The sequence below is a fragment of the Charadrius vociferus genome, unplaced genomic scaffold (assembly GCF_000708025.1).
Source record: "Charadrius vociferus isolate BGI_N301 unplaced genomic scaffold, ASM70802v2 scaffold1168, whole genome shotgun sequence".
NCBI classification, from domain to species: domain Eukaryota; kingdom Metazoa; phylum Chordata; class Aves; order Charadriiformes; family Charadriidae; genus Charadrius; species Charadrius vociferus.
In genome coordinates this window covers 247,648-259,322 of record NW_009661376.1, presented here as the reverse complement: position 1 = coordinate 259,322, position 11,675 = coordinate 247,648, and the positions used below count along the sequence as shown (strand labels likewise).

Sequence of the window (11,675 nt, the reverse complement as noted above, 5' to 3'; positions counted from 1 at the left end):
GTAGCCAACATAAAAGCCAATAAAGGAACATTTCATTTCCCACTTGGAAGGGAGCGACTGCGAGTTCTTGCAAAGAGAGGGGAAGGCAGCACAGGGCAGCGTCAGCAGGGCTCCCGTGCTTTCACCATGACCAAGGGAAGACTTGAGAGGCACGTCCCTGGTGCTCCCCTCTCTCGGGGAGCCTGGCTGGGGCCAAAGCCGCCAGCGAGCTGGCAGTGGGGCTGCCCAGCCATCCCCTGACACACGCCTTGGAGAGGCACCATGAGTCCTTTGTGGGGGACAGGGTCTGAGCTGGAGGGCTGTGGGGCAGCGCCATGAAGGGTGCATGCTGCTGAGCTGAGGGAAGCTTCATAGTGGCAGCCCAGGGCCCGGGAAGAGTGCCTCTGCCTCACCTTCAGGGAAGTTCAATCTACCCCTGTAATTATTACTGTTGTTTATAAAGAAGTCCATCAACCACAGGAAGAGCCTGGTCCTGTTTGCATCAAGGACAAATGCCCCACGGCTTTGGCAGTACCATCATTAGGAATACCTGTTGTTTTGGGTTACTACGAGGCAACTCTGCTGCTTTATTTCAGCTGGGAAAAAATTCAAGTTAAAGAAGAAATTATAATATCTAGATGAGCAATGAAGGGGAGAGCTGGAAAAGGAGAGCAGAGATGCTAGCTGGCTTGGCAGGCAGACAGATATTCCCAAGCGTCTCACAAAAGTGCGTACACAGCTGTGCTAAAAGGGAGCCACCAGTGGGTAAAGAAGGCACCTTTGGCCCCAGCTGCCCTCCTCGTCTTACCTGAGGGGACTGATAAGGGAAGACATCCGCTCTGGAGATCTCATCTCAAAGTTTGTTCTGCTCTGCATCATGACCAGCCCCGGCAATATCCTGGATGGGAAGATATTAGCAGACAGCAACCACTCTGCAGGCACAGCACGCCAGATCATCCTTGGGCACCTCTAACGTGGACAAAGTCTGTAAAATGGGAGAAAAACCGCCGTGCATTTAGGGGCCATCTCTTCTTATGTGCATGTACAACACGTACAACTGCACAGGGCAGTTGACATTGTGGTTTAGGTCTTTAGCTGCTTGTCCTGGTTTGAGGAACACACATGATCTGTTCTTCCACACCAGCAGCAAATGTGAGCCTCCTGACCCACGCATATACTCAAAGGTGGGTTTTTTTAACTAAAATGAGTAACTTCTTAGAACAACATGGGAGCCCTTCCGCAAATGAGGCAGGAGCAGTCTGAATGGTACAACCCTGCAGGCAGCAGCTGTGCAAGAGGATCCCAGGCTCCGGGTGCTCTCCTTGGGATGAGCTGGTCCAGCCCAGAACCTTCTCAGTGGCCACACTCATGGGCTCACAGTGACCAACTCCGCACCAGCACTCCCAGGGTGCAGGAGAGAGCCCACAGCCCCCAATTTCGAACACATGATTCAACGTACGGTATGTGCATGCTGCATATTTCTTCTGCACTTAACATAATCATCTCTATAGTAGATACCTAATTCCTGTAATGGAGTGGGAACAATTACCGGCAAGGCCAGTCTGTTCTGTGCTGGGGGCCAGGGATGGTAAAGCTCTCGACCCAGGCACTGCATATCTGAATCATCACGTAGCTGAGGGCCAAACCCTTCCACATCCCATTGTCCCTTCCTTTCCCCCACCTGGCAGCAAGGTGACAAGCCTGGCAGGGAACAGGAGACATGCTCTCGACTTGCTCCAATGCCTCCCACTGAAGGTAGAGCTAAGGAAGGTGTTAGCTTTGCAAGGGACAGCAGTTACCTGGCCCCGTCTCCTGCGCACACCAATTAGAAACCACATCTCACTGCCCTTGTGGAAAGCCGAAGCTAGGGCGGCTCAGTTTGTCAACATGTAAAAAGGGGACTGGGATGATGACCAGCTCGGGGGAGGATTGCCTACCCTGTTTTCCAACCCTTATTCTGCAGGGACATAAAGCCTGCCTGCACTATTAATAATCCTTGGCAAGAAGCTGTCACAGTTTTCACTAATATGGAGATGTCGAAGTGAAAAAGCTACTGCACAATATGCAGGAGGTGTCACAATAACTCAGCTGCTATATTGTTCTCTTTAAAAATAAACACCACAACATCCCAGCCCGCATTGCTGGAGTCATGACGTCTAGGGTTTTATTTTTAATCAGAAAATGTACTGATTTTTAAAGATAGACACAGAGCAGCATCTGAAATTGATGAAAGCTCCCCAAGCGCTCACACACACCAGCCGTATTCCTGCCGGTTATTCTCCGGCTGGCTTCCAAGGACCCAATCCCACCTCGGCTCCGGCACACTTGTGCGTGTGGCTTCCAAGGGGCCCCATGGCAACAAAGTCCTTCCAGCAGTGAAGTCTGTGGCTCAATTCTCCACCTCTCTGCTCTCTGTGGGGATGCAATCGATCCCCCAGGACACAAACTGCAGGGTCTGCTCCTCAGGCAGTAGGTTTAGGACCAAAGTTCGCATCTGGAGCAGAATTTTCCATTGTTTGGAGATGGGAGGTTTGTTTGGGGCCAGTTGCAGGTGCATTCCCTCGCCTTTGCCTTCCCCCGTGCTCAGCGGCTGGGCTGACATAAAGGAAACCAAAACCCCCGTGTAAACAAACCCCGTCCTCCCGCCTGGGGAAGGATGTGAAAACTTACTTTCCTAGAGACAACTGGGGTGTGAACAAATCTGGGGGGAGTTTTATTGTCCCTGGTTTTGGCTCCAGGGCTGAACAGAAACAGGGCTGGTTGTTCTTCTTGCCTTCTGGACAGAAAGGCAGCCAGGAATAGGGATCTAACACAATCAAACTACCCAAACCTTTAACTTTGAAGACCATTTGGGGAATACGGCTGAGATTACTGGTCCATATATCCCCACCGAAGATGCTTATGTTGGTGGGTCTGAAAAATGCTTTGTCAGATTAGATTGCTCCTTAGGGAGGTATAACAAAAAGGCAGAAAAACTGTCAGCTCTTTTCTGAAAGTGAGACTCCAAGCGAGAGCTCTGTGGTGCATTAATTAGTAGGTGGCGGCTAGGATTCTGATGAGCTGCTGCTTAAAATTACAGCCTGCCTCTCTGCTCATGGGACAGCTGAGCAATGCTTTACAAAAACCTGAGCGTGCTTGGGTGTCTTAAATAAATAGATTTTTGCATCAGAGAATGGGGATCCACTATAAACCTGGATGGATATTTCAGTTCAGACAGGAACAAACCACCCATGTAACCACAGATCCTCCCAAACTTAGTAGTTACAGTCTGCAGCCAGATACAGCAGTCGTCAAAACCCAAAGCACTCAGACTCAACCAGGGAGAGAGAGAGAGATTTGAACTGCAGGCTTGAAATGGGGTTTGAGCTGAAATTTTGCTTCCGTCCACCTCTAATCCTTAGTAATCCTTAATATCTTCTTTTTCTCCCTTAATGTATGAATCGATGTCACCGGTTAATAGAGCAAGGAACTTGGGAACAGGGAGCCTCAGTATTACATATGTGCATGCCGAACATCATGCTGTGCTTGACAATAAAATGATATGAGCAAAGCTCAAATGGCTTGCGGTAACATCAGATGCCCTGGGATGACCTGACTCATCTGATCCTTCATTCTCCTTGGTTATAGATTTTGGTAGACCACAAAAAATATAACCTCAAAAAATCTCATTAAAGATCACTGTCATTGTCTTGTCCTTTTGTTTGTTTGCTGTCTGTATCACAGCAGCTGCTGCCCACGTCTGTAAGCTGGGAACGCTCCCCAGTACACAGAACTTGCACACTGAGATGACAGAAAACGGTGAAACACCCATGATGCCATCATTAGAGGAATCACAGGGCTCCTGTTGCTTACCCACAGCTATGGTACACTCCCATTTCTAAAACGTTGCCGTTTGATGTCTTCATAATGATCCCCAGGCCTGATACCTCCCTCAAGACAGCTGCTCTTAGGTAGCGCGGCCCGGGGCGGCTGGAGCGGGGTGGGACGGGCGGGCTGCCGCCCCCGGCGCCCAGCGCTGTCTCCTGTCGTTCAAGGGCTCCTCTCACCTGCCGCAGCAGCTGAAGTTCACGACCTCCGACTCGTGCGACCGCATCAAGGACGAGTTTCAGCTCCTGCAGGCCCAGTACCACAGGTACGTGCTCCCGCGCAGCGCCTGGCCCGGCGCACCCCGCAGCCCCCACCAGGCTCGCAGGCGGTGGCACGGCACACAAGAATCACTCCGATTCTTCTGCTTCGTTGCTTCGCTGCGCGGTTCAAAGAGGCGACCCGGTCAGGTGTCTTGGGTCACCTTTGGCGAGAGGAGGAACTCAGGCAGGGGAGTAGTCATGTCCACTTGGGAGCCAAGTGAGGAGAACGTGTGTCTTCCGTCTCCAGCCAAGGTCTTTGCTCTGAGTGCTGCTCGGCCAGGATCGTGCGGAGGCTCGACAGGCCTCCCGTGTCTTGCTGGGAGTTTTCCTCTGTTCTTCTTCTCCCTGGCTGCCATTCTTGGACGGCGAATGCTACAGGGAGCACTTAAATCCAAAAGCTTCCGCTTTTCTGTGGGTGTGTGTGGAAATACTTCTGCTGACCCAAAAGCTGGCTTGTGACGGTCTGGTGGTTTGTGTATGTGAGTGTCTGAAATAAATGTGAAGCTCTTGGGTTGAATGGACTGGGTGATGCCCTCTGCTGCGGCCCGGCAGGCTGCGAGACGCCGGTCGTGATGTGTGCCTCTGTGCCATGCGGCTGCAGCTTCCTCATCTGCCTTCCCCTGGCCTGGGCTCTGCCGGGTCACAGGTTTGAGGTGGTGTCGTTCTGGCAGGCGCAGGCAGAAAAACTGCTGGGAAATGGCTGTTTCCTGGTGTCTCTGGGCGGTGCTATTGAGGGCGCAGGGAAGCCCAAGAAACGGGCCCTCTGGAAGGGAGGTTGTCCCCCCCATTACACTTAATCTGCTTGAAAAGAAGCAGGTTTTGTGTAGGTGAAGCTGTTTCTTGTTTGAAACATAAAACCACAGCACATGCTGGCTGCAGTTGCTTGGCTGGTGAGTTGGAGTCTCATAAAACACTGGGAGTAGCGACTTTCTCTGAAGGGTGTGAAGAACGTAGGGTTGTGAAAATCCTTTCTTCTGGAGGGATATGCTACACTTGGGCCTCCCCCCCCCACCATCCAGAAGCGGATCTGGCTTTGGTTTTGAAGTTGTATTGCAGCATCTCTTGGGTGCTGCAGACAGGCCTGTGCTAGGAGCCATCCCCAGCTGCTGGTGATCAGTTGGGGAAAGGCAAACCCCTCCTTGGGCAGTGGCCTCTGCTTCTGCCCTGCTTTCTGTGTCCGGCTGAAAGGATTTGCTGGGGGGAGGTCAGTGTCCAGCCAGTGGATAGCCTTGCGCTCCTTCTCCTGGACCTGTGTTGGTGGGACTCCAGCTGGGAATGTGGGAGCAGGCTCTGTTGCAGTCGCTGCTGTGCCAGCACAGCATCACCCAGTTCCAACCACCCCCTGGAGCTGGACGTGGTGTCCGAGAAGCTGGCCTGGCCAGGATGGGGCTGTGCAGGAAGCAGCTGCTCTGTGGTGGTCAACTCTCTCACCTCCTGTTTGTGGTTTTCTTACTGTTTTCTGGCTTTTCAGCTTGAAGTTGGAATGTGACAAACTAGCCAGTGAGAAATCAGAGATGCAGCGTCACTACGTCATGGTAAGGACCGGCCCCGGCAGCCAAGCGCGCGTGGGTGGCGCGGGTGGGATTCCAGTGGTGAGCAGGTGCCTGTGCCTGGGTTTTGCCTGGCAGGGAGCCTTAGCCCCGTGGGGCGGCAGGTCTCCAGGCAAGGCTGGCACTGGCTTTTCTGAAAGCGGGGCTTTTTTATATTTTGTGCTTTCTGCGTGCTGTGGGTTGCTGAAATGTGGGGAGGTAGCAGAGAGTTGTTGGACATAGAAAACTGATGGACCCAGTGGCTGACTGCTTGGTGGGTGGTGATGGGGTCCGTGACCTTAGCAGTGACTGTCTGCTTGACCGTACTTGCTGTGCTCTGGGGGAAGCGACAGCTCTTGTGCACCCAAAAAGGAGCTGCAGGGTGCTGGTGTGCAGGTGTCTGGGGACTCTGGCGGAGTCATGGCTAGTAAAAGACAAAGCAGTCCTCTGAGAGGCTGTGGAGCTGGGAAACCCCACAAACCTGGTAGGAGTTGGAAGCTGAAACCAGCTGCTCTGCGAGAGCTAAACCCTCTGCACTGTCTCGTGACCCTGGCAGCCTTGCGGAGTTGTGCAAGTACTAGCTCGTCTCACCGGTGCACGTGTACCCGGCACAAAGTGTGAAAATCCCAGGGCAGTGCCTGGTAAAGACACGGGATGTGGTGCTGCATGTGGGCAGCAGGCTTAGCTGTAAGTCTCTAAAGAGAAATCTGATGGGAAACAGCCGTGTTCTTGTAGGCAGGGTGACGGTTTGCCTGCCAGGTAGTGCCTCTGTCTTCCCACGCGTGGAAGAGCCCTTGTCACAGAGGGGAGGGATGCCTGGCAAGGCTCTGGTCTGTTCCTTTCCTATCAAGGAGTTAACAGGAGGCTGTGTTACTGTACATAACGATGAGCTGGTGCCTGCTTGCCAGCTGGTGTACCTGCCCTGGAAGGAAGAGATAAGATGTAGGAATTAATACAGCAGCTCTTCAGAGCGGAGTTAGGACATTAAAACCAGAAATAAGGGAGCTGGCCCCTCCATCCCTCTCTGCTGCCTGTGTGTCCATACCCCAAGGCTGTGGGGAGCAAGGTGTGCTTGGGACTGGGGCCAAGGAGAAGAGGTCACAGGTTTCCTTGTATGTTAATGTGGAAGCCTGCCCTGTTCTCACTGATAAAAGATTGCTTCCTGGGCCTTGCAGCCTACATGGAAAGTCTCATCTCCAGGTGTGACTGAGACAGATATTCCCTTCCCCCCCCTCCCCCTTAATGCTGACAGTCACCAGAATTGATTCAGGTTTCTGTCGGCGGCAGAGGGGAAGGGCTATTGCTCATTGTGCAGCACTCGAGGCTTTGCAGGCACAGCGGCTCCTGCCTCATCTGCGTGGCTGAGCTGGAGTCGCAGAGAGCTGCTGTCGCTCCCCACCAGAGCGAGTCATGGGAAGCGAAGAGGAGGGTTTCTGTGAATGTGCAAAGCTGCTACAGCTGCTCTGATTTTTGAATAAGTCACAATTAGCAGCTTGGGGGTCGGGCTCCTGCTTCCTGCTCAGTTTTCAGAATGCAAAGAAGCCTTGAGAGCCAGCAGCGGTACTAGAGCAGCCTGAGATCATGGCGATACCAAGCTGGGTGCTTCTCAGACTTGTGGCATCGGTACCAAACTGCCAGTGATCATCTCCTTGAATTAAATGAGCGCAGATGTGGATTTTTCTTTCCCTTTGGAAGAATCAGGATTGCAGCCTGCAAGCTGAGGGAGATTTCTAAATTCTCAAACATCAGCCTTAAAAGAGCTTTTTCCAGGGGTCAGGAATTAGCTTCTCCTGCCAATAGATTGCTCTGTAGCTGCCTGTTGCTGCTGGGGGGGTGGGGGGTGTGGGTTCTGGGTGGTTTGTTGTCTTTGTTGGTTTTGGGGTTTTTTTTTTTTTTGGGGGGGGGGGTGGTTTTTTTGTGGTCTTTTTTTTTTTCTCCCCCCCCATTTTTAAATGAGGTATCGATGGTTTAAAATACATGTTTTTTTTTGTTTTGGGGGGGGGGTGTGTTTTCATTTAGCTTCTTCCTAAACAGCTGGATCTGTGTGCAGCGGGATGTGTTACTTGCTAGATGAAGCCCACTTGTGATCTCTTCCATTTGCTGCTGAAGCAGCCACAATATTGGCCGGGCAAAGCCTGTAAAGTCAGGCTGCATCTCTCTTGGCTGTGGATATGGATGTCTGTGGAGGCCTGAAGCAGCGCTGCTCACTGTGGTGCAGACTGCTGAAAGGTGTCTGTGAGGGGCGTTGCATGGGGCCCAGTTGGCAAGTGCCCGGTCTCCGTCTGCAGCAGTGTGAGGCTGGAGCCAGGTGGGCAGGGAGCGCCGGGACTCGGTGCTTCTGCCTTATGCCCGGAGAGGGTCTCTTTCTGTGTTTGCCTCCTGCTGTCTTCATTTCCTAAGGCTGGCCTCTTCTTTCCTTCTATCCTTGCCCAGCCTACGTAGAAGACCTTGCTAGGAAAGCAGTAGTAGTTCCCAGCCCTGCTGTGTGGAGCCGCTTTACCTGGTGGAGACTTGACTTACAATTTCTTTTGTTCTCTTCTCCCCCATTCTACAGTATTACGAGATGTCCTACGGGCTGAATATTGAAATGCACAAACAGGTAGGGGGAAGGCATTTCCAAGTCCTCTTAATTCCTGGGGAGGGCGGGTTGTCTGCTGTGCCTTGCCCTCTGTCACTTCAGTGGTATTTCAGGAACTAGAAATGCCATGAGACTGTAAAATATCAGAGCTGCCTTTGAAATGCAGGGACCCCCCACCTCTCAGGATCACAGTGCCCGACTGAGGGCTCCCATGCTGTGTTGTGGACACACTCTGGTTCTCTCCAGAGCCCGAACAGGTATTTAAGCACTGGACGAGGCAGCTCAGGCAGGGCTGGAGCTGTGTCTCAGAGTCAGTCAGCAGACACGGACCTGGGGTGGAGGGCAGGAGATGACCCTGGGTCCCTCTCATGCTCCTCCCAGGCCCTGGGTGGGTTCCTGGCCCTGCTGCCTTCCCTGGTGCCCAGGAAGGCTTCTTGTGATCACCCTGACACGAGAAATGCCTTTGTCTCCCCGGGACTCTCGCTGCGGTCAGGCCAGAGCGCACTTCTCTTGGGCTGTGATTAGGTAATGTGATGGCAGACCTTCTAAGAAAGCCTCCTTGAGATGGAGACACTGCTGCAGCCTGGATAAGTTTGTTCATTACCCTCACTGGTGGTTATGTTGTTAATTATCCCCAGTGGCTAATTACCTGTGCTGTTAACAACATGAGCCTCCTCTGAGCCTGGCTCTATCTGGCTTCAGCTTCCAGTCACAAAGTCGTCTGTGTGTTGTGGCTCAGTTCTAAGCCTCTTAGTGCAATTCTGCTCCCCACAAAGGCACTTGGGGCCTCCAATCCCATCGCTTCCGTTGTCAAGCCCATGAGACTGGCTCCCCTGGGAGAACCTGCATCTTGGTAAAGGGTCTGTGCCACAAATCCTCACTGCTGTCCCATGGTCCACTGCCCTGTGGTGCTGCCCCCTCGGATGGTTTTTGGTGCACACCTAAACCCTTTGGCTCTGCATTTCTTTTGACTCCATTGGAGGGTGATTTGCAAAGGGCCAGGAGCTTTGCTCTTTCCCAGGAGGAAAGCATTTAACACCCCAAAATTTCACACCTGCTTGTATGAGGCTGGTGAAGAAGCTGCCCAGTCCCTGTGGTCTCCCTGAACAGCCCCGTTCCTGCAGCTCGGCCCCATGAGACTGGCAGTGGGCGAATGCGTGCCTTTGGGGAGGGGGAGGCCGAGGCTGAGCAGGGGGTCTCCAGGGCAGAGCGGTGATCTCAGCAGAGACAAAAACTCGCTCTTTGTAGTCAGCAGCGTTAACTCATTTAAGTATGCAGGGAGGGGCCTTGGGGGCGAGGTGGACCCCCCCGTGGCACCAGGACGCTGCCAGCATCTTTCTGGGGGGGACTGTGTTTTCTTAGGACTGTTCGGGGAGTCGGGCTCTGCCTGGGGAGGGGGAAGGTGGGGCAGCTGGCGCTGAGGGTGGTCAGTCCCAAAACACCTGATGCCTTTCCTCTCCATTCTTCCCTCTTTCTAGGCTGAAATCGTCAAGAGGCTAAATGGGATTTGTGCACAGGTTCTGCCCTACCTCTCGCAAGAGGTGAGTGCCTCTGCTCAGTCAGCTCTGGCTCAGGGGCATGTTTGCAGGAGGAGCAGAGGCGTCTGCATGGGGAAACCTCATCACTTGCTCTCAGCCCCTGCATGGGGACAAGCCCTTCAAGACAGGTTTGGCCTGGAAGCCTTCGAGCAGCCCCCACCAGGTGCTGTGCAGTGGTGAATATGCCCGTCCGCCCCTTTTGTTAGTGGCTGTGGACAAAGATGGGTTCTGTTCTCTCCTGCCCATGATTCCTGAGTCATTGGCCACTTCTGCACGAGCAGTGGGAGCTTTGGGTGGCTAACTGGGGGAGGGGGGCGTTTAAAAAAAAAATAAATACCTCCATATGGCTCCTCCTTGAGATCTGGTTCCTCTGCCTCATTAATTAATGCAGCTGATGGGCTCCTCCCACTCCCTTGAGAAATTAATTGGGAGGGCTCGGGAGTTGCTGCCTGAGGCAAGAGGAAGATGAAGCACCTCTAGTGCCGTATCTGCCCATCTCCCCACACCACCCTGTAGATGTTGAGCTCCACGGCTGTTCCTGTGGCTGTTTTTGTGGTCAGGACTAGCTGTGTTTCTCGGTCAGGGTTAGCTGTGGGGTTGGGGGACAGTCTGTGCTTTTCCCACCCACCTGTTCTCAGGGAAGACAAAGTGCCTTGCTGATCAGATCAGGGCTGCCCAATAACTAAGCTACGACTAAACCTTTTGCATCTTAATGCAACCCCTTCCCCCTCCCCAACCCTGTCCTGTTGCCAAGATGGAAAGAAAAATCCACTTGCTAGAGTGCAGTGCACAGGCCTGGTGCTCAGAGACCTTGTGCTCTCAGAGGAGCAAGTACAGTTGTCCTTTATTTTTCGAAGTACGTGATACAGCTGTTATTCCTGCCTGTGTTTGGAGCAGCTGTGCTGGGCTCTTCCACAGCAGCATCTTCCAGCTGCTGGGATGTGTCCCAAGGAGTGGGGAGCTTTCCAAGAGCTTCTGATTTTAGGACTCATTTTGTTTGTTAGGGGTTCTTGTTTTGTGTCATGTCTGGGTAGGAGAGGAAAGGCAGAGTGAGAGGCATTGCTCACCTTAGAGCCCTTCTGGCCAAGGATTGCTGGGCCTGTGCAGAGCAGGACAAGGACGGCAGTAAGAGGAGACCTGTGTAACCCTGTGGTGAGGAACCGGAGTGAGTCAAGCGTGCCTCCTTCCCTGCTCGTCGCTACCATGGGCCTCAGTGCTGTAAGGTCCTTGTCACAAATGCAGTGTGTGCAGGTGTCTCCAGCTGTGGGGTTAACCAGCCTGCCCTGTGCCCTGACATGTCGGTGCTAGCAGCTGAGATAATGTATGTGTGTGTGTCCGTTCTCCTTCTCTCTGATACTAGAAATGACCCTAAATTCCTCTCTTCTCTCCACACCAGCATCAGCAGCAAGTCCTGGGAGCCATTGAACGAGCCAAGCAGGTTACAGCACCAGAACTGAACTCCATCATCCGTGTACGTGATGCATGTTTAGTTTGGGTTTGGAGGGACAGGAATCTGTGCCTTTGGCCTTCGAGACAGAGCTGGGCAGGGGAGTTGCGACCTGAGGGTGTGCTCCATGTGCCGGGAGCAGGCTGCAGCCCTGCTGGGATGAGGCTGTGAGTGCTGGGCTGGTTTTGTCCAGGCTTGTTGTGACGTGGCATGGGTTTGCAGGGGAGCATGGATTCCTGCTCTGTCCCAGCAGGGTGCAAGGAGAGGAGCTTTGCTTTTGAGCAGGAACCGCAGCAGCTCCTTGACATGAAAACACCATCTGTTCTTGGTCAAGGTCGGGAGGGCTTCAACCGCATCCTTGGAGCATGCCCGGGTCTGAGGCCAGATGTCCTGTGGGCTAGGGGCTGTGTCATGCTGGGGGGACACTGTTGAGCCTTCTCTTAAGGCTGTCACAGTCAAAGGACTCTGGAATTTTTT

General features: G+C 53.2%; 1 protein-coding gene across 1 annotated transcript in view; it reads left to right on the top strand.

Moving 5' to 3' along the window:
• The first annotated feature begins 4,034 nt into the window (after positions 1-4,034).
• TLE2 (transducin-like enhancer of split 2) overlaps positions 4,035-11,675 on the top strand; it is a 36,504-nt gene continuing 28,863 nt past the window's right edge. Inside the window, 1 exon segment of the mRNA XM_009893993.1 lies at positions 4,035-4,111. The gene's annotated coding sequence lies outside the window, so the exon portion shown is untranslated.